Raw genomic sequence first — 23,450 nt, forward strand, 5'->3', positions numbered from 1 at the left:
TTCCCACAAACCTTTGTCGTGGGTTAGGTCATGACCGAAACGAAGTACTCATTTAATTGTACGGGGTCTCGGAGCAATTTCTAGTTCCATATGTCGTATCCTGAGCAAGAGAATACAACGGTTACAAGGTCAAGTTACCAATTACTGGCTCTCGAGTTTGTGAGTACCAAATACACTCACATTTTCTAGTGTATGCCAACTTGCACCAAGTAAGTAGATTTGTAGAAAAGCATGAGGTCTGCAATGGGAAAACTTACATGCACATAAATTGTATCTGGACAACCATTCTGATGGGGGGGGGGGGCGTTATTACAGCTTTTTACATGAATAAATTTGAATCCTGTATATAAAGGTGCATTATGTAATAAATCTAAAGCAACTGGCCATAAAATCCTCCTAATATGTCACAGAGACTCAGGAATAATGTTCATATAACAAACTGAACTCACCAACAACAACAGTACAGACAAAACATTTGCATTAAAAAAAATATTTTGCAGACTGCAAATCATGTTCATGTTTTGAAATCATGTTTTGGCATGTGGCGCCACCTAGCCCCGTCTACCAATCATTGCAGTCAGTAGAGTCTCAGCTGCCGAGCAACCACGGGTTGCCAGTTACGTTAGAAAACGAAACCTAAAACACCTCGGTATTTTGAATTTAAAATGTAGTAACCGTTTTTGGCCACATTCTTACATATGGCACCTTTAAATAATAACAGGTTGTAATGAAGTTACATTACATGTCATTTAGCAGACGCTTATATCCAAAGCGACATACAATTGAGTACAGCCGGCCAGGGGTGGAGTGAAACTTGTGACTATAATGCACGTGGGAGTAGCGGTCTTAACCAGTGAGCGACTCCACCCCTGACACAAAGTGCTCGTCCAGTAAGCTCAGCAGGCATTCAGCGTATACTGACATGTTGGTAGGGAAAGCTGTTGTGTTTCTGCCAAAGGGAGTCGATTATCGCACAGCCTGAGCCGTCCTGAAGAAAACGCTTTCTCAGTGGAAAAGTTTTGTTGTGTGTTGTCATTTCCAAAAAAAAGGGGAGCTGTTCACATATTCATTGTTGCATTGTTGAAGCAAAAGCATTGTGCTGTTTGACGTGTGTACTATGCCCAATACTGGGTAGTTAACTAACCCAGTGTGTTGCCTCAAGACATGCTTGATAACATTTGGTGGAATAATTTAAAAAATGCAGAGGAAAAAGAAAAACAGATCCCTGCAGGCGGCGGCGGCAGCACTTTATATCACAGTCTTTCTTTCACTCCTGCATTACTTTCCTTCCTGCTGCTTCTCCTCCTCCTCCTTCCACTTTCCATTTCTTTCTCTCTGTTCTCTGCACATACTTATGATCATGAAACAGTTTCATAACACTTGTGCACCCACAGCCATGTGGGTGTCTGGATTTGTTTGGTTGGTTCTTTGTGCTTTTTTTTTCCTTCTGTCAATATCAGTGGAGAGTAATTCAAAGCAAATCCATTAAAAAAAATAAGTGAAATCAAGACACGTAGTGACATACTGTTAATACAGAGGCAGAACAGTTTGCAGTGTTGTGATCGTGTATTGGAAGTAGCATGAGCAGAAATCTAGATCTACAATAGATTTTATTATTGTATGTATTTATTTAAAGCATTTTCAACTGACTTCTGCATTACTCTTTGAACGTGCTTGGCCTGATTCTGGCAGTTTGAAACCTGGCAATCATTAAGTCATTAAATTCACTCGCATTCATAGCCGCTCACCAAGTGCACGGACATAATCCCAGGTGTAGAAAAGGGAATGAAAGTGGTTTCCTTTATCTCAGTTTGCGAATGTGACCTGTCAAAAATGATTTTGAATCTGTGATTTTAGCTTAAAAGTTTTAGCGTCGTGTTGAAAAGTGGAGTTTCTTTCATACAAGACTTTTAAAAGCGCTCTCGTGCTGGACTTTATCGTTTTGGACTTTCATTGTGGAACAGCGGGAAAGGGAAGCATACATTATGTAGTTGACACTGAGACTTTATATTGGCCTCATTTAACAAAATATTACTGACAATAGTATAATAAAGAGTTAAAAAAAAAAAATATTGCTATATCAAACACTTGTCAAGGATTTGATTCTTATGTCTTTGCAGCTTCGGTCCCATTTCCCCTTAAGAACAGAGTCATGGTTTTTCACAGCAGGGAAGCCATATGAAACAGGAACACGCTATGTTACAGTGATGATCTCCAAAGCGGCAGATGACAAGTTCATATGAATATAATTACTTTAAACGCACAGACTTTTGAGAAATGGACATTTTCTCTCCAATGGCACTTCATTAATTAGTCACAGTTCTTTCTGTTGTGCATTTGTTTCCTGGCCTTGTTTCAGTGACATCCTCAACATTAATATTCACGTTTTTCCCGCAGTGTGAGGCCACACATCAGTGCGGGGAATGTCTACAGCAGTGCGGGGAACTCATTTCTGTTACTTTGGGCATGAACGTAACAATATAGTCTGTGATGCATGGGTTTGTGATACTCGCTGTCCTGCTCAAGGGCAACGATCTCTGGGTCCGTTTCGAGCGAAATTTAATGTTCCTGTACTTCAAAACAAAATCCCTTCCAATATAATCTAACGTTTGGCAAGATAAGAACTCAGTCTCATGTGCCCTAAAGACATTTTGTTTGTCTGTTTGTTTTAAACCAGAATGGTGTGTGAACCATACAGAAACTGTAGAAAGCTTTATAAACCTAACGCCTTCTACCACACGGTGTATGAGTGGGAAAAGTCGCGGATAAGAGCGATTCATCAGTTTTCTGTTTTCTTTTGTTCTGTTCAGTGCTTGAATAGCAGCCCAGGTGATACCAGAATATTTACCCACAGTCCCACACCTACTCTCACAGAACAGGCAATGCATTCACTTACTTTCATTGAATTGCTCTCACTCAAGAAATCTAACTTTGCCTTGGACTTTAAACTCAGGGAATCTTAGCATTTAATGAATCTATAGCATCTGAAGAAATATGCAGTGACAGATGGTATATATATATATATATATATATATATATATATATGTATATATATATATATATATATAAATGTGGAGGATAAGGTGGTAGATAATGGATGGATGGGTGGATATATATATACACATATATATATATTTATACAAATGGACATAGTCTGCAGCTGCAAAACTCTCATTTTGGACCCTCGAGAGTCACGATTTTGTCCGGTTTTTTTAAAAGTTGAAAATTCACAGACGTCATCTGTCATCTGCAGCCATGCTCTAATCGGATGATACAAGCTGTCAGTCACACTTGTGTTCACTTTGTTCAGTTCATCATCAGTTTTACTCTAAATGGACAAACATTATCATGTCCGATTGAAGAAGACTTGAAACTGGAGATTGTGATGGTGTAAATCCGAGAAGTAAGATAATTCTCCAGAGGTGGAAAAAGTACTAAAATATTATACTCAAGTAAACATACCAATACTTTAATGAAATATTACTCAAGTAGAAGTAAAAAGTAGTTCATTTGAAATGTACTTTAAGTAAAAGTTACTTAGTTACTTTGCGTGGGTAGAAATATGACTCATAAGGGGTCAGAAATCCCCAAAATTAACGTAACGGATAGGATTTATAAAGTAGTTAAGTACAATACTTGAGTCAATACGTACTCAAGTAAAATACAAAATCCTGATTTTAAATTGTACTTAAAAAATACAAAATACACAAAAAAAAGTATTCAATAAAGTAACTTGAGTAAATGTATTTCGTTACTTTCCACCTCTGTAATTCTCCCATAGACTTCCATTCAAATGTAGCTGTTTTGCAGCCAGCAAAGTTGCCCCCTGCTACTTCCATCACACTTCGCTTTTTCAAACTGGAAGACAAATATTAATAAATATTAATTCCAACGATCAAATGTTCAACTCGGCTGTAATGTCGTAGAGAGAAAGAGGAGTTCAAAGAAATCATACAAGTCATGAGGTTAAAGTAAATAATTCCCTTTTGCTTTCTCCTTTCTCTTCATGAAAGCCTCTGTTAGCCCATAATGCCTCTTTTTTCTCCAGACATGAAAGTGTCCCTCTTTTTCTCTTAGTAAGGACAGGAAACTAGAATAGGTCATTTGTGCCTTCATTAATCTGCTGACTGGCATCTCAGAAACCCGGATTGTTTTAATGTGAAGTTAAGTGACGCTGAAGCGGCAGCGGCAATCAGTGTTGTAGAGCACCGATGTCTGCGGAGGCAACCCATGGCTCAGCGTTAAAGATCAGCCATTAGCTGTTCTTTTAATGAAGCACATCTCATAATGATTTCTATTCTTTTCTCTTAACTCCGATGAGAAGAAAGAGACAAACGTTCCTGCCTCACAAAGCTGCCGTTCTCAGGTGTCGGTGGCTGCTGTGGGATAGTTCACTTGACCAAGAAAACATTCGCACAACGTTAGTTTTAACCCTTTAGCACTAAGTGTCACGGACGACATGCTTGCGCAAGCAATTACCGTATTTACGTGGTGGTTTGTGCGATCAGGAAATGCACGGCGATGTGCAGAAATACCAAAAGGTGGTTATTACGGTAATGTCACACGCGTTATTTCAGGAAGTTGACACCAAAAGAGTTGAAAAAACGCTTGTTGCATCCCGTTTTTGGACATCGAGACAAAAACTCTGTTCAAATTTCAAACTTAACGTGCAAAATCTGGTGTTCATGTACAACAAAAGTGTTTTTTCTAAATAAAACCTTCTGTTTTTCTTCATTTTATATTGCTAAAACTGTATTTTAACATGCAGTTCTTTGTAAATAGATTGTAAAAAGATATTGAAAGTAAAACTGGGCAAAGGCACTTACTCACAGGATTTTCTTGCCCGTTTATGGTTAAAATATAAGCAAGAAAGTCCAGACGGACATTTTGAGGCTTAGGTGTTAAAGTTGACATTAAAAAAAAAAAATGTCAGTTCAAATCAGGACATCGTTTTAGACCCATTTACAGGCATGCTATTGTCAAATAATTGGTTCAAACACTAGAATTTTTTTCAGTTATAAAGGAACTATAAATGTGAGTTAATGTACTCAAACTAACTGCTCATTAATGTCTGCAGTAGCTAAAAAGGAGCTTTTAAATAAAGGATTCGAAATACAGAAGTTGACCCATGTTAAGATACGTGAAATCGCTAACTAAAAGTGGTTCAGTGGATTCCCAAATGTAAAGGTCCCTAACATTAAATACATTAAAACATATTATCGTTATAACCCATGTACAACGTGTGGCTTAGATAGATTTTTTTTCCACAGGCTAATCAAAGTGAAACTAAAAAAATGCTCTCTGTCAATCCTTCTGTCGAACTCATAACTTTCAAAGGATACAAACAACTTATGATGTCAGCATTCAAAGCTCCCTCAAGTCTCAAATTGCACCCTCCGAAAAAACTGCACATAATACATAGTCAAGCACTCAATGAAAAGGTCTTTGAAAGAGGAAGATAGTGAGATATTTGAAATGTGAATACCACAGTCGAGAGGAGTTCCGGAGACAGAAACACAGGGTCTTTGTAAGGGAAATTCAGAGGAAATAGAGAGATGCTCGACGAGAGCGAGACGCAGAAAAGTGGAGGAGAAAACCAGATGAGGGCTCTTTGTCATAAGAGTGCATTAGCACTGACGCTCTTTAATGTAATGGGAGTTGCAATAACCTTCATGGAGACTACAATCCAAAGCCGACTGTTGTTTTTTTTTTTTTTTTAAATGTGCTGTTTATCTTTGCTCATTAAAGGAGGGAATTTCTTTATGATTCCAGACAATGACTTGTTTTTAAAAAGGACTCTTCAGCAACATTTTTGTCTTTCATGAGAGTAAAGGCAGAACTGTGCCCCCGCCCCATTATTTATTTGCTTATGCAATATAAAGCAAGCACTATTTAAAAACGTGACACAAATTTCTGCGGGTGCACAAAGAGATAACTGGCAAATTTCTCCAGCGCACACTTTTTCCCAGTCAAAACAAAGGAGAATGCGGTTGATTTGATTTTCTTTTCATTCTGTGTTTATTTCATATTCTGTGTGTGTGTGTGTGTGTGTGTGTGTGTGTGTGTGTGTGTGTGTGTGTGTGTGTGTGTGTGTGTGTGTGTGTGTGTGTGTGTGTGTGTGTGTGTGTGTGTGTGTGTGTGTGTGTGTGTGCGCTGTGCACAACATAGGAGAAAAGGGGAACTGTTTTGTAACGCTGAAGAGCTCCTTTGCCACATTTGAGGAGAAAATTCTCTGCTCCTTCTCTGAGTTTCAGCTGAAATCAAATTCCCCCCATCTCTGTTTCTGGCCTGCTAGCGCCCCCTGCTGCTTCATAACAAAAGGAATCCAAAAAAAAAAAGGGGGATGCTTTATATTTTACTTCCCAACTCCACACACCTCTTCACGTCAATTAATTTCTCAGCAAAGGAATCCCTCTGGTGCGCTCACTATCTCAGCAGGTGAAATAATTTGGAGAACAGCAAGATGGGCCATTTATTTGTCTCATGTGGTGCTATGGTAAAATTATTAAAAAAATATATGTACATATATTATATATGTTGTATCCACATGGAATACCTGAAACAGCCATGGAATATTCATCGCAAAACATTCAGAGGAAGATTCCCTTACGGCAGGAGTCATTAAAATCTGAATAAAATATAAATGGCCCTGGTTCATTTGTCAGGTTTGAGCGTCTCACTCTCAGCTGTGAAACTCCCTGATAACGATCTGCACTGGCAAGTCAGAGAATACGTGTGAATGCAGATTATCTACATGGCACATGTCCTGTGAACTTCTTTGCTGTATAATTTAGGAGACACTTTTAAAAAAATCACGCTGATGAAAATTTGGGAGTAGAGGATCTGAATTATGGTCTATTTAAGATGCCTGTGACCTTGGAAGGTAAGAGGCCGGAGAGGCTGATTGATTAGAAAGTGTCTGACTAGTACAAGCGACACTAAGGAATATCAAACGAGAAGTAGCTGTGGCCACTGGGAGGATGTAGCTCAGACTCAGACAACATTTTTTTTTAAACATGCAAGAAGACTTCCACTGAAAATGTCACACCTAGTATGACTCCTGTAATTGGCACCCTGTGTTTTCCTGCATGCTCCAGCTGCCACAGAGATCCAAATGTCTTTCCCTAAACTCAAATTGCCTGTGCCCTCTTTAATCTTATGAAACATTTGAATTCTTCAAGAGCCACCCACTATGTTAGATTGCACTTATCCCACCCACTGCAATGCCAGTGCACACAGTCTAAGACATTTGTTGTGTGTGTGGGAGCTCATTTTTGGCAGTTTCTGACACTTTGGTTTGTGTTTGTTAGTGTTAGCGTTGTTGCTGATGCTAAGCTCCTCGGAAACAAGGCAAGGCAGAGAGGAAGTCATGAAAAGTAATAATAATTTGTGAAAACAGCTGAATTCATTTGGATTATTTAATTTATTCATTGTCTACGGCTTTATTTTCCACATCAGGGTTGCCAATCCCATCGGGTGAAAGGCGTCGTGCATCGGGGACAGGTCACCAGTCTATTGCTGGGCCAACATAGAGACGAACAACCATTCACTCTCACACCTAGGGTCAATTAAAGGGGACACTGTGTAGTATTTATGGGTTTATATGACCCAAAATCCACTTTTTTTTATACATATTATGTGCTCCTGCACTGTCTTGTCGCTGTATAATAGTTTTTTGTTTCATTTTCGTAGTGTTTCAAAAAGTCATGTAAAATAACATGGTCGCGGGCCGCGGTTGCATAGCCACTGTTAGCAGCGAGACGCCATGTTTCTACCGGAGCCTGTAAGGACAAACCCGAGATAACTAATCAAGCGTCGCTTTACTTGTAGCGGAAGTCCCGCCTCCTCTCTCTCCGCTTCGTCTGCTACGGCCGCGGTAGCTCGCCCTCTCCCTCGCCTCACGAAACCTCATCTGCTGACACGGAGAAAGACGACGAGGACGACATTTGACCGGCTGAGGATACCGTAGCGCTCAGGGAAGGGAGGGGGTGAGCAGAGGAGCAGTTTGTCGTTGTAAATTTCAGCCTCTCCTCTAGATGTCACTATAAACGACTTACTTGACCTTTTAAATGGGGCGACGGTGGCAAGACACTTGGGCAAGACACTTAACCCCACGTTGCTCCTGACGGCTGTGCCGCCAGCGTGTGAGTGGGTATGAAAGATGAGTGATAGAAAAACGTGTGAAAGTGTGAGTGAATGGGTGTGAATGGGTGAATGGGAGCTGTAGTGTAAAGCAGCTTTGAGTGGTCATCAAGACTGGAAAAGCGACAATAAATACAACACCATTTACTATTTAAATGTGTCCAGTTAATCTAATTGCATGTTTTTGGACGGTGGGAGGAAGTCCGATTACCCAGAGAGAACCCACGTACACACAGTTAGAACCAGTGTTGGCCCGTCAATCGAGGGCGCTAGGTCACCGCCCCACATGTCTCACGTGAAGAAGATGTTCCGGAACTTGAACATTTAAATAAACAAGCTATACATTATACAGACCGTGAGTGCCATGTGTAATCTGCATTTAAATGTAGTTTAACAATGTTCTCACTCGGTCAAGTGACGTGTTTCCTGTTCCTTTGGGGGGGCGCAAAAATCTTTACCATAGACCCTCGTTATAAGTGGTGCATGCCCTGTAGACCCCCCTTCAATACAAAAGATAGGAAAATACCCCGGAAGCAGAAATTAGCGCCCAGAGACCACCCACTGCCGAGCAGACTGGCCTAGATAACTGGATATAAACATCTTACTCTTAGCTGCAGATCTGTCAATGTGGACACACGTCTTCTCCACAGCAGGTGAGACACTCGTGTCTTTATAAACTTTGGTGAATGTCAAACTAGTTTGAATTAAAACCATACCCCCACCGGCCCCCACTGGTTAGAACACGCAAACTCCACACAGAAAGCACTCTGATTTGAACCAGTTACCTTGTGATTATTTTACTTTTAATGGAAAAAAAAGGCTAACATTGTTGTCAGTTCATGTGGAGGTGAAGCAAAGTTGGAATAATATATATATAAAAAAAACTTCACATTCAGTATTTCCTTGAATTGAAAACGCATGTGTCCTTGATCACACAGACCAGATAAACATGATGGTCCAATAAAGTAGAGCTTTTGTGTCATACCCGCATTCATGATAGCTAGTTCAAGCCCTCAGTTGTTCAGGGCAAAACAGCTCTAATCTAGTTTGGGGGGGGGGGGGGGAGGTCCATAATGAAATGTGCTGTTCATGATGCCAGTAACCATATTAGACGGAGAGGGAAACTTGATATTGAGGAAGCCTCCATGGCAACAGCGCCGGGGACTGTGGGTCCAGTGTTGGAGGATTTCGAAATTGATTCGTTGGCCTTGAGGGGAGATGACATTGTGGAGGGGGGGGGGTATGGGGGCTGGGGAGTTGAAGGAGTTGTGTTTGCACCATGACAATCCCTTTGGAAGTTATATTTGAATTCTTCCTCTGATGTCTTGGTGGTATCAGATCAGAAATACAGAATTATGTATATCGAGGATTTTTGAAGAGATGGTGGGTTTTTCTGGTCCACACTAAGCCAAAAGAATATGAAATATGAAGTGGAATTATTTTCAAAAACATGAGGACATTTTAGGTGAGGACATTTTGTAACCATGGTGACGTGTTTTAATATGAGGACATTTTGTAACCATGAGGACATTATTGAATGAGAAGACATTCTGTAACAATGACTACATTATTGAAAGTGAGGACATAATTGACAGTGGGGACATTTGTAACAATGACGACATTATTGAAAGTGGGACATTTTTGTAACCATGAGGACATCTCTCAATGTGAAGTCATGCTGTAACAATGAGGACATTTATGAAAGTGGGACATTTTTGTCACAGTGAGGACATTTTTTTAAAGGTGAGGACATATAGAAAGTGAGAATATTTGTAACAATGACGACATTGTTGAAAGTTGGACATTTTGTAACCATGGTGACATGTTTTAATATCAGGACATTTTGTAACCATGAGGACATTTTTGAATGTGAGGATATTTTATGAAAATTACTTCTTCTTTTTTAAGTGAGGACATTTTGTAAACATGAGGACATTTTTGAATGTGAAGACATTCTGTAACAATGAGAACATTATTTGAAGTGAGGACATATTGAAAGTGGGGACATTTGTAACAATGACAACATTATTGAAAGTGGGACATTTTTGTAACCATGAGGACATCTCTGAATGTAAAGACATGCTGTAACAATGAGTACATTTTGTAAACATGAGGACATTTTTGAAAGTGAGGACATAATATTGACAGTGGGGACATTTGTAACAATGACCACATTATTGAAATTGGAACATTTTGTAACCATGAGGACATCTCTCAATGTAAAGACATGCTGTAACAATGAGGACATTTATGAAAGTGGGACATTTTTGTAACCATGAGGACATCTTTGAATGTAAAGACATGCTGTAACAATGAGGACATTTTCGAACATGAGGACATAACGTAACAGTGAGGACATCTTTAAATGAAATTATGACCAATACAACAACATGACAGGAAGTGAGCACTAACACGTTCTCCCCCTCGTGTCCCTCGGGTCTTCAGGTTGTCCTGAAGTCTGTCGTGAAGGCCACGGTCCCTTACAAACTTCATTAACTTCACTTGTCACTATGAGCCTTTCCTTTTTTTTTTTTTACCAGCTAAAGAAATGAAGGTTTGTCTCACTGTCCTCGACAGGAGTGGAAACTCATAACATTAGCAACTTTAGAATGACATGACACTGATGACAGCCACAGAAATCAAGCATTTAGAAAAACTCAATCATGAGAGTCTAATAACTCGTAAGGGGAGATATTTAAAAAAAAAGATCAAACCCGTCAAACAGGAGAAGACAGCTTTCGTTGCGTTAGACATAAGAAATCCTTCCACTACCTGCAGAGAAAGATATTAAATTGTTCTCAAAGAGACCGAACAGTTGTATCCCTCAATCACAAAGCGATGCACAAACGCGTTTGCTCCAACTGTTATTGGTATTCATAGCTATGCCAAATATCTGTCCATGCTCCTAAAACGTTAAGATGGCGTAACGGAGAAAATGATTTTGTCTTGGCAATTTAACTGGGAGCAGATGTGTCATAAAATTACACACTACTTTGCATATGCATTTCAAAAATGACAAAAAGCAGCGAAAACCTAAGCAGTTACAATAGAACCAACGTCTATATGTGGACACCCACCGTTCTGTTAATTCTGTCACCCTTTAGTGGGAAAGTGTGCACTAGTTTGCACTATAGCTCAGCAGTTATACCCACAGAGGCAATGACATGAAATGAAAGACTTTCATTGCAAAAACCCAGTTGATGTTAACATGATTGACTAATAATTCGAAGTAGAACAAATTGGCGCAGAACACCAACATACAACCCCAACCTCTGTTTGATTCTTCCCATCCACTCCATCATAAACAGGCTGTAGTTTGACAGAGGTTAACACTTGTTACATGTCTCAAGATGGTACGATGATTAGGGTTAGAGACCACGTAAAAACGTGGCAAGAGATACAACTAAGTGCAGCTATTATTGTACAAATGTGATTCATGTGAACACCCGTGCTATTCCTGCTAACTCATGTCAAAATGGCTGCCCTACAAAGAGCCTGTAGAGCAGAGGTGTCAAACTGGTGGTCCATGAGCCACATGCAGTCCCCCCCAATGGATTACATGCGTCCCACCACTTAATTTGAAGTTTTAATGAAGACATGGTCCACAATTCACCTTCTCTGAAACACAGTCATAACAGTATTAATAAGACATTATGGCATAATAATAAGCACTGTTACTTTTAAATTATGTGAAATATCATCATGATTATCTTAATTGCGACATCTTGATGGAATATTGTGTTTTAATTATAAGCTCTTGCTACTGAACAGTTGTTTTTTTACCACTTTTTGTTCTCTAGACCGACCACCTCTTGACCAGACTAGACGCTCATTTTGAGTAAAAGTCATCCTGATCAGCAGTGAGTGAACATTTTTTTTAATGTGTAGTGTTTTTTGAACAAATACCGATAAAATCTAATGTTATCATCATGTTATAATGTTATGCAGTCATGGTGACATTAAAATGAAATAGTACTTATTATTTTCTTAGATCATCTAACTCTGCAAATACACCTTTTTTGAAGCTCATTTGCTTCGATAACAGATGCGAGTACAATTAATTATCACTAAAAATTTCTCATCCTTTATCACCTGACGTGCACATGAACTGGTGAGCATGACACAGCAATTATCCGATTGCCCTTCGGATTGTGCCTCTTAATCTAGTTGTTCCATTTCATGACTGCTAGATTAACTATACTCAAGCTTTTCCTCACCTGTTCGCCATTGTCGTCATCATCAAAATTGATTGGTCGATTAATATTGATTTATTTGTGTTGGTTCATTTTCAATAGACACATAAAATACATAGAGAGCCAAAAGAACATCTAAATTTCAAGCACTTGCTTACAAAATGACACTGATTTGCAGTTGGGTACATATGCCTTATACAAATCAAATCCACGTCTTACTGTCTTGGAAACGTTCCAAGGAAACAACGGTGCAACCAAGTGTAGCTGGAGGAAAGATAAGACCCCACAAATTAAGGTTTATCACACTTTGAGACTATAAACACAATTAGCGACTTATAACATTGCGCCTCTGTATAAATAATTAAAAGTACAAAGCAAATATTTGATCGGCACTTTGCAAACGTTGAGGATGAATGCAGTAGCTGTGCATACATGCATTGCAACAAAAGACACGCACGCACACGAGAGCACGAGCGTGTGCACGTGGTCTGATACATATGTATGCAGAGTGAGGAAGCAAATCCTCACCGACCTGACCTTTAATTCTTCCCGTTTGTTGTGTTCACAACAAGTTCACAAGTAGCTGTTCAAAACATCTCTGAGCAGGAAGTTAATAACATGGTACAGTATTGCTGATCTGATCAAGTACATGTAAACACTGGCCCCTTCCTCCTCATCATCTCCTTCCACATGCTCTTCAGTGCCCACCTGAGCCTTTCACGGAGGGAAATCAAGTGTCATCATCTGTCATCTTGCATCGGCTCTGCTCCTCTGGGTCTAATACTCCGCGACTGTTGCTGCTAGAAACGGCACAAATGAAGTGCACACTACCTGTTATTGGTCCATGGAGGATCAAGGCTGAGCCAAATTTGCATTTTAATTTTATATCCTGCATCATATCTTCCACATTTTAACTACTTTGTGCTTGTTTAATGGTCCTTGGTGAAATTAATGCACAAGTGTATAATAAACAAAGGATTTGATTATGCAAATACAGCCCCAAGTCAGATCCCAGCTTTATATATATATATATATATATATGTGTATATAAATGTGTGTAGATTTGCTGATATACACTAATGAATTGTAGTTTTCTACATGTTACAAGAGTCACTAAGGGGAATATGTATTATTAGATTACCTGCACTCAGGATCAGACTCATGCTACAGCACATGCAGCTCTTTCAGGTCCGTGTGTAGTCACACATGCAGCACTTGCATTATAAGAATGTATTATGAGTAACTATGAGTAAAAAAATATGAATCACATATAATTTTGTTCATGCCAAAGTCTTTGTTGAGATATAGGTCTAGCTTTCGTTTGGATAAATCTATTATTCAGTGACAATGTAATGTTTTGCCATAGGAAACTGTAGTGGCCAAGGCCCATTTTCAGGTTGGTATTCGGACGTGTAACTCGGAGAAACTGATACAGAAACTTTCTTATACTAGAACAGAACATGTATTTACACACTGTCATTTCCATATTCTGTTGCGGAGTTTTCCAGACAAAGTCTTTAAACCTTAAACATCCAACACAGGTCTTCCTAGCACTGTTTGCTTCCCCCCCGAAGTTAGCAAGACCTGTGATCAGTGACATGAACTAGAATTTCTCCTGGCCAGCCTTGGTTGGCCTTTACCATTACGCCCCCCTGATGTTCAGGAGGAATAAACCCAGGAAATACAAATGAATATATGGCTCCTACAGGAACAATATGTGGCTTCATGAAATCATGAGATAAGAAACAAAAGGTCTTTATAAAGGCTGACATGCATTGGCATTGGGTTTTATGGTCAGACGCAGTAGGTTTCCAGGAGGCAGAGATGATGTTTCACTGCACTCACTCTGGCACCGGTGACCTGCAGAATGGGCAGCTATTCATCATGAGGTAATTAGACTTGTGAAGAGGAAGAGGACCCTCAAACGAACCATTTCACACGCGCTCCGTCTCCTTCAAAGTCTCCTATGCTCAAACTAACAACATAAACACTTTTTCAATCGGCAGCATTCAGGTTTGCAGTTCGCGTTTGAACGAGCTGTTGTCAACTAGCTTGAAGTTGCTTTCCTCAGTAGATTAAAAACATATGTCCTCCTCTGTACTGCAACCCAGTTTGTCATAATAAAAGGAACAGAGCTGAGAGTGAGAGTGTCAACACATGAGTTATAATTCAGCTCAGCAGTTCACCCTCTTCTTTTCTCAACATTTCAAAGACAAGTAAATTAATTTCTCAACAATGACATATTGGCGAGGTAACTAAGTAGACACGGAAGGAGGCTATATACTGTATATGAAGCTGTGCATGCATGTAGGTGTTTTAATTTAAATGTTATTTTTGCATTCATTTTCACATTTATTAAGCCTCAAAGGATATGAAATTTACAATTTAATTTACAATGATCATAGATTTATTTTCTCTGAGGACAGCAGATTGTGTGTGTATGTGGCTGTTGGACGTCAGAGGACACACTACAAGTGAGGCCAGTACAACATTTAGCACCAGAGCTGCAGGCATTCCAGTCACTGTAGTTTGGAAGTTAAACACTGAAAAAATCAGTTTAAAGAAAAAAAAAGTAATTCATTTATTATGATTTCTGTTGCTCCCCATGTAGATTATACAGTTTTTGCCACTAAAGGTGTTCAGTCTGTTGTTAACAGTAGTCTTTCATATGGTGTACAGCCACATACCTAAAAGCCCAAACTTGACCCATTTGTCTACTCAAATTTTAGGCTGATTTCTACACTCCTGGCCCTTTGAAAAATCTTAGAGAAAATTGTTCATACTCAGTTAGTAGCCTTCCTGGATAGAAATGACATTTTTGAATTGTCCCAGTCCGGGTTTAAAACACTGCACATGGACTGAATCAGTGCTTTAAGACCTGACCTGACTGATGTAATTGATACAGTGGATCATAGTATCCTCCTCTCTCGTTTGGAGCACTGGGTGGGTATTAAAGGTGCCGCCTTAGATGGTTTTGTTCTTATTTGGCTGAAACCTGATGGAAGCTACCTGATGGAAACCTATGGTCATTGGGTTATGACCGAAAGAACAAGATCCCGGATACAAGCGGCTGAAATTAGTTTTCTCCACAGGGTGGCAGAGCGCTCCCTTAGAGATAGGGTGAGGAGCTCTGTCACCCGGGAGGAGCTCGGAGTAGAGCCGCTGCTCCTCCACATTGAAAGGAGCCAGCTGAGGTGGCTCGGGCATCTGTATCGGATGCCCCCTGGACGCCTCCCTCGGGAGGTGTTCCGGGCATGTCCCACCGGGAGGAGACCCAGAGGAAGACCCAGGACACGCTGGAGTGACTATGTCACTCGGCTGGCCTGGGAACGCCTTGGGGTCCCCCCGGAGGAGCTGGAGGAAGTGTCCTTTGAGAGGGAAGTCTGGGCATCCCTTCTCAGACTGCTGCCCCCGCGACCCGGCCCCGGATAAGCGGAAGAAGATGGATGGATGGATGGGTGGATGGAAGCTTCTGTGTTAGGATTGGTCATGATAGTCCTCTATGGTGCCTCTCCTTTTTGGGCTGCCCTTGGGAAACATGGCATGTTGTTGTTTTTATACAGACGACTGTTAACTGGTGAAGCCGCAACAGGTGGCAACGGCTGCAGTATAATCTTAAGGGGCAACAGTGCCATCTTGAGTTATCTATCCAAAGAAAGTGCTTGTTTTTGCCAAAAAATGGCTTGGATTGTTATTGTAAAAGTCTGGCAACATTACCAAGGGTGTAGGTTTGGTTACAAGACTGGTTAGGGACACTGTCAGCGTTCTCAGCATAGCACTTCTCTCCTCTGTGACTCCACTCACTCTTGCTCTCCTCTCACAGCTTTTGTGCGTGCGTACACATTGTCCTGTCTCTAATCTTGGTAGCGACAATCTGGCTTTCTCCAAACATTGGTGGGGACATGTCCAAGCCTACGCCCTTGGTTGAAAATTACCGGAACTCCCCTTTAAAGGTAAGTAGTTTATAGTGCCATCTAGAGGAGAGGCTGAAATGTACAACAAAGAACTGCTCCTCTGCTCACCCCCTCCCTTCCCTGAGTGCTACGGTATCCTCAGCCGGTCAAATGTCGTCCTCGTCGCCTTTCTCCGTGTCAGCAGATGAGGTTCGTGAGGCGAGGGAGAGGGCGAGCTACCGCGACCGTAGCAGACGTAGCGGAGAGAGTGGAGGCGGGGCTTCCGCTACAAGTAAAGAGACGCTTGATTTGTTCTCTCGCGTTTGTCCTTACAGGCTCCGGTAGAAACATGGCGTCTCTCTGCTAACAGTGGCTATGCAACCGCGGCCCGCGACCATGTTATTTTACATGACTTTTTGAAACATTACGAAAATGAAACAAAAACTATTATACAGCGACTAGACAATGCAGGAGCACATAGTATGTGCAAAAAAGTGGATTTTGGGTTATATAAACCCATTAATACTACACAGTGTCCCTTTAAGTTACTGTTGTTTGTGTCTAAATGACCTTGCTCCAGAGTCCTAAGTATGGTAACTAATATAGTTATTATTGTTATATACGGACAAACATGTGATATAGGTGTCAATAAATATGACAGATTTTAGCTTAGATTAAATAATTGTAGGCCTAGTTTGTCATTCTTTGACCAGTTCAAACTTGAAACATTAGGATGAAATAACCTTCGATATTTTAGTATAACCTGAATTACTGGACCAGTCGCCTGACACTTCCCCTACAGCCACTCTTCTGTCATCTGCACCTGTGACAGTCAGCCAACAACACAGACAGGCCCATCGAAAATAATGTTCTACAGAAACAATATGAACAAGTATATCACCCCCATTCTGAGCTGTGAAAAGCCCATTCTAAAGTTATGTGGCCCTAGAAAACTGTGGCACAAGTACAATTCTTCGGGAGCAGTAAACAAGATGAGCCACTGCTGACAGTGTAATAAGCAAACATAGAAGTGGGAAAGGTCTGACTCTGGCATAATAAATGATCTGCCTGTAAGCTTAAAAATACTCCTGAAGCCGTCTTGGCCTTTAATCAGTTAAATGTCAGGTACAAGGATGACTTAGCCTTCTTTCTTTCGAGGGATGCACTGCCCCTAAATAAAGCTACGTACCTGAGGAATTTTACACATGATCTGATCAGCGTAAACGCCTGCAAATGATCGTGTGTTGTAGAATTTTTTCTTCTTCTTCTTCTTTCGCTCAGTCACTGAGGCGTGGGTTACAGCTATTAGTTTGGGATCGGTGTGAGACAATGTTGGAAAAGTTGCTCAGCTCCTCTTTCATTTTTCTACCTTCAGTAGAATCTGTGCACACATAGTCGCTGCCAGCTGGCTTTTCATCTGTGCGCACTATCTGGACATACCACTGAAGCTGAAACACAATGTGAATGCCTTTATTGTTGTAAGCGAGCGTTCTGCCACACAGGAAATTACTGAAGTACGGAAAATGAGTAGCAAATTTTTGCTTGTAATCAGAAAATTATTTTTTCCAGCTTTTGCCTTCCTCTACAATCAAATCATCCCTGGAACTCGAGCTGGGTTTCAGTGTTTTGGCTCAGCGATGCTTCAGCAGACTGGATACCTGATGAAATGGTGATTAAAAGCAAACCTTCTGACTCAAATTCACCCCATTGCATTGAAAAATGATGCCTCTCACTCCGGTACCAGTGTGCTTCCGTCTTCTTAGACTTTTCTGTCAGCCAAGTAAAAGCAAACCCTCTGCTAAAATTTCTCAATATTTTTTCACCTCTTCATTTTCTTCCCAATTGCCTCAACACATGACCCCGTTCTCAGTCAATCATCTTTTCTCCAGTCCCTCAATCTCCTCTACGCCACCTGAGCTAAAATTGCTTTCCTTACTGTTTGTATTAAGCAGATGGTCTACCTTAGTGATTGTGTCTGACCCACTACTTGACTCTACTGGTTGAAATTAAAAAGAAATTAAGCCTTTGCCGTCAGTGATCTGATGCATTTTGTACACAGTTAATAGCACTCGGAGCTGATATAAAAGCTTTGAAAAACCATGTACTGCAGCTTTGTGATGGGAGTAGAGGTGTAATGATTTCAACAAGGTTCCAGTATTGTTGAAATTGCCACATTTGTTCAAAGAACTGTCTTTCAAGATTTAATATTTACATACCACAATTAGTGTTAGTTATTGTTGGCTCATAATTGTCATTTGTTTTTCCTATGGCCTCGTTAAGTCCATCACATTGTGTCCCACGTGCTTTTGGATATGGGACACACAACTGATTCATATTTCCTCTCTGTGATCAGTATCCTGTACATATTATGTGTAACAAATCAATATGTGATGGCTCTTTTAATATTATTATAATAGTTAGTTAGTTATAATAGAAACAAATCCTCATGAGAGTCCAAGGATTGTTTGAAGAGACTGCAATGTGTCGCTGTATATGCCCTAGTTCCATAGAACTGTCTCATCATGTGACAATGGCTGGTGTAGTCGTTTGCTCACTTGGAAAATGAAACAAATCCAAAGCACATTCATAGGGTCAAGAAAATCCCACCAGCGCCCCCCAAATGCAGGGTGCACTTTAGCTTCATCCCATAGTCCAAATGCATGCAATGTGGGGTTAGATTAATAAAACACTCTAAATTACTGTGGGATTATTAATAGTTGTTGTTTAAGGCCCTGTAAAAGGCTGGTAACTTGTCCAGAGTAAACTTGTATATGACTCTCACAGAATATTGTGAGGCACCACGCTACATACAAATATAATTGGATTGCAATGGATTTTGCAGAACTGTGTATCACGCAAAAACTTTAGATATATGTCAATAACAAAAAAAAAATGCACGCTGTTGCGTAGTCAGGTGTAGTTTATTCTGAAGCGGCTCAGAAACTGTCATTTCAGGCGGACCAGAAAGCTTTATTTGAGGTGTTTTCATTTGATTTATTAAAGCGGAACTAGACCGGAAGTTCCTATTAACGCTGTTTTTTTTGGTGTGTATCTGCGTCATTACCTTGTTTATGAAGCCCTGACGGTTCGAAACAAACAGTTCAGCCACTGCTGAGAACGTTGTGTTTTATTGTAATCTCGGGGCTCAACGAGATCACTGAAAATCCCGTATAGTAGTTACGTAAGCAGCGGTTCTCCTGAACAACCGATCGTCCTGCTCCGGACACTAGTCCGGGCACATCCGGTTGCGTACATTGAACCGCAGAAGAAGAATAACGTCCGTTGTGGAGGTGTTTCACGAGCAACAATGTCTTCTGACTCTGGGTCTGACTCCGGGTCAAAGTCATAAAAGGGACTGCGGCGGGGAGTCGTGACGAAGCTATTCTTAAACACTGTTAAAACAATGTTTTGATAATGAGGAGTAGTGCATCCACCGTTCCAGAGGGGGGCGCTGCGCTTCTGAGAACGGATGTGCTGGATAGTACTGGCCATTCACAAGACTCTGTCTTCTGGGGGTGAAAGTTCACTCTGAAATCTCGCAGCAGGAAAACACCGTCGTTTACATCGGCTCGTTTACAGTAACTAGGAGGTTTTTGACCATAAAAACAAGTTAATATATGTAAGTAGACCTCCATAACTAACATATATGTGCAACAGGACCACTCTATGTGACCTTTAATGAAGCCTCTTCGCTACAAAAATGAGGTGAAATTCGATGCAAGTAAACTGTAGCCTCTGAGAGTATTTGCAGGTATAGGAGAAGCAGAGCGCTGAGGAAAGGATTATCTCGGCGTTTCTATGGAGATTCTGCATAATGCTAAAAAGAGACATAAATGGTTCGCAAGGAAATTATGCTAATGTATGCATGTTGTCAGGAGTAATTGCAAAAGAAAAAAAAAAGGGAGCCTTGAAAGGGAAAGTATGATAAACAGAGTGAAGAAAAGTTAGTCTCAGTGTTATAATGCGATGGCAGACAGATTTAGTTGTGTTGGTTATTATGCTGCCAATTAAAATCAGATAAATCAGCCAGGCACATGTTACTGTCCTCTGCATCCCAGCATGAAATAAAAGTGTGGTTTGCAAACAAAACACTTCTTTAGATCTCTTTAGCATCTATAGCAAAATGCATTAATAACACATGTTCATCCATGAACGAATCACTGTGATATGACCGAAGATCTGAAATTTGGTCATGTGGTAACATCTTTCAGGGTGGAAGGGAAGCAACATAACCATCCAAGATGTAATAAAAAAAATTTTTTACATAGGAGTTGAGGGTAAATTCACAAAATAATCTGGCAAACAACAGAAAATGGGCAGAGGATGCTCTTCAAACAAAATGAAAAGCAAATGGAAAAAGGACTCTTCAAAAGAAAAAGCTAAATTGCTTATCAGTCAAATGCAGAAATACAACCCCACTTTAAATTAACTAGTTTTACCTCAAGGGAAACTATATAATTACAAGGTGGAACAGCATCTGTATACCTAGTGTTTCTAGACGAGATTAAAAATGTAATTCACTTAAAAATTAAAAACCTACGGTGAGAATGAAGAATCAGTGAGCCCAAACACATGCCACTCAGCATTACTCAAACAAAAAGTTAACTGCTACTCAGCAAGATGTGCCTGGTCTGGACTGGGAGACGGCTTCTTTTGTCTTCTTCTGTTGGGAGTGAGACAACTGGGGGTTCTGTGGCTGCACCAATCGCTGTCCAGTCCACCTGCAACTCTGAATTCAGTCGGAAACACTCGTCATTATTAAACCATTTACTGCAACAGATGGAAATACAGCTCCACTCTATAGATGCTAAGCAACACAACAGGGCTCGAAATACAGGAAAAATACAAACGTGAGCCCAAGGAAGACATTGAATAACATTTTAAACTTTTGAGCCTATCAAACTTTACAAAGGTGGAGTCTGCGTCGGAGCCAGTGTCGGCAAGAAATGAGAGGGAGGAGGAGTGTTGTGTAAATAGGCCACCTTGGTGTGAGAGTGGCTGTGATTGGAGTGTGATTAATTGCAGTCAGCTGGCCGTCAACATATGTCCACCGTGTCCTGTATAAACTAATGCAAATATTCATACAGCACACAAAATAGTGTTAAATCTGCGTGTTGACAATCTGTCTCTGTTGGTCGTTCAGTGTCGGATCAATTAATGTTGGTTTCAAGTTATTTAGAAAGTTTCTTGAGCATATTACCCATGTTCTCAAAAGTTATCAATCTAAAATCGCCAACAAGTGCCCTCTGAACATGAGGTATGCAAATCCATCCTTTCCTGCTGCAGTCACTGGTCCTGGAATCGACTACAGTCCAAACTTGAATTATTTGTCCCCTTAAATGACTTTTAAAACTCACATAGAGTGGTCCTGTTGCACATATATGTCAGTTATGGAGGTTAAAAACCTAGTTGCTGTAAACGAGCCGATAGAAATCCTCTTTTCTGACGCTGTTCCCCAGCCATGATATTTCAGACTCAACTCTCACACCCAGAAGACAGACTGTGTTGTGATTGGCCAGCCAGCGTAGAGGCTTCTCAACTGTCTTGTGATTGGCCAGTACCGGGAAGTGACATATTCAGCACACCCGCTCTCAGAAGCGCAGCTCCCCCCGCTGGAACGGTGGATGCACTGCTACTCATTATCAAAACATTGTTTTAACAATGTTTAAAAATAGCTTCTTCACGACTCCCCGCCGCAGTCCCTTTTATGACTTTGACCCGGTGTCAGAACCAGAGTCAGAAGACACTGTCGCTCGTGAAACACCTCCACAACGGACGTTATTCTTCTTCTGCGGTTCAATGTACGCAACCGGATGTACCCGGACTAGTGCCCGGACCAGGACGATCTGCTGTTCCGGAGAACCGTTGTTTACGTAACCAGACCGGGTTTTTTCAGAGATCTCGCTGAGCCCGAGATTACAATAAAACACAGCGTTCTCAGCAGTGGCTGAAATGTTTGTTTAGAACCTTCAGGGCTTCATAAACAAAGTAATGACGCAGATACACACTAAAAAACAGCGTTAGTTGGAACTTCCGGTCTAGGTTCGTTTTAAAATAGAATAAATGAAATAATCACTGCTAGTTGCAGGGACTATTGTTGTTTGTCCGTTCTCTTTCGAGCATATTTTCACATTTTCAGTCATTACTTGGAAACAAACATGAAGGACAAACATAATTCTGAATGAAAAAAGGACAAAACTTACAGATGAATGAACTCATGTGTGAATCTTCAATGAGGCAGCCCGTGGCCGAGAGGAAAGGATTCGGGCTTGTGACACTGAAGGTCACTGTTCTATCCTGGGACGGGCCAAGAGCCGGGGTGCCCTTAAGCCCAATTCCCCACTGCTCCACGGGTGCAGAAAAGTGCTGCACACTCCACTGTGTGTGTTCACTACTGGTGTGTAATAAGGATGGGTTGGGTTAAATGCAGAGGTCAAATTCACTCTCACTAATGCAAAAAAATGACAAACTCTAATTCAATGCTTGGCTCAGTGAGGTGTGAGTCATTTAAAGTTGCTAATGTACATTTAATGATTGTATTTAAAGCTGAACTAAACAACTTTTTTTTTGCTCAAGCGTGTCATTATATTGTTTAAACTGATTGCACAGTGCAATGGTGATAGATTAAAAGAGGTTTAAATTAGTTATTGTTAACAACAGCCTTTTTCTGTATCCAAAACAATTAAGACAATAACTATTATTAATTTTGTGTTTTTCATGCATTTTTGATTTAGTGCTTATTATGGCAAAACACTACTCCAGCTGGCTGCTACCTTTATATGGCAGTGACCAAACAGGATCCAAGTTGCCTCTTAAATAATAACGTAAAAAGTGTTTTGTGATGATGCAGTTTTCAAATTTGTTGTGCTCTCACTCAGAAAACGTGAGGGTTTTATTGCCTCCCTTCTTGTTTTCCTTCTTTCTTTGTTGTAAGGGTAAATTAGAGCCTCATATTTTAATACAGAAGAAGACATTTTCATATTGTTGCCCTCCTTGTTAGTTTCCCCCGTTTGATTTGCAACAGAGACGCTGAAACCAGCGAAGCGTCACTCCTTAAATCACATTGATGGCTTACAACAAGTCGGCGTAGGTGTGGGAAAAACAATTTACAGAGGGAGGAAGATGATGCAGATTGTTGCTCCTATCTGAAAGATAAAGCACAGGGAGGCTGCAGAGATCTTTAAAGAGAGAGATAGAGTAGACAGAGAGAGACGAGAAGATG

The sequence above is a fragment of the Microchirus variegatus genome, assembly GCF_963457635.1.
Source record: "Microchirus variegatus genome assembly, chromosome: 1".
Lineage (NCBI taxonomy): Eukaryota > Metazoa > Chordata > Actinopteri > Pleuronectiformes > Soleidae > Microchirus > Microchirus variegatus.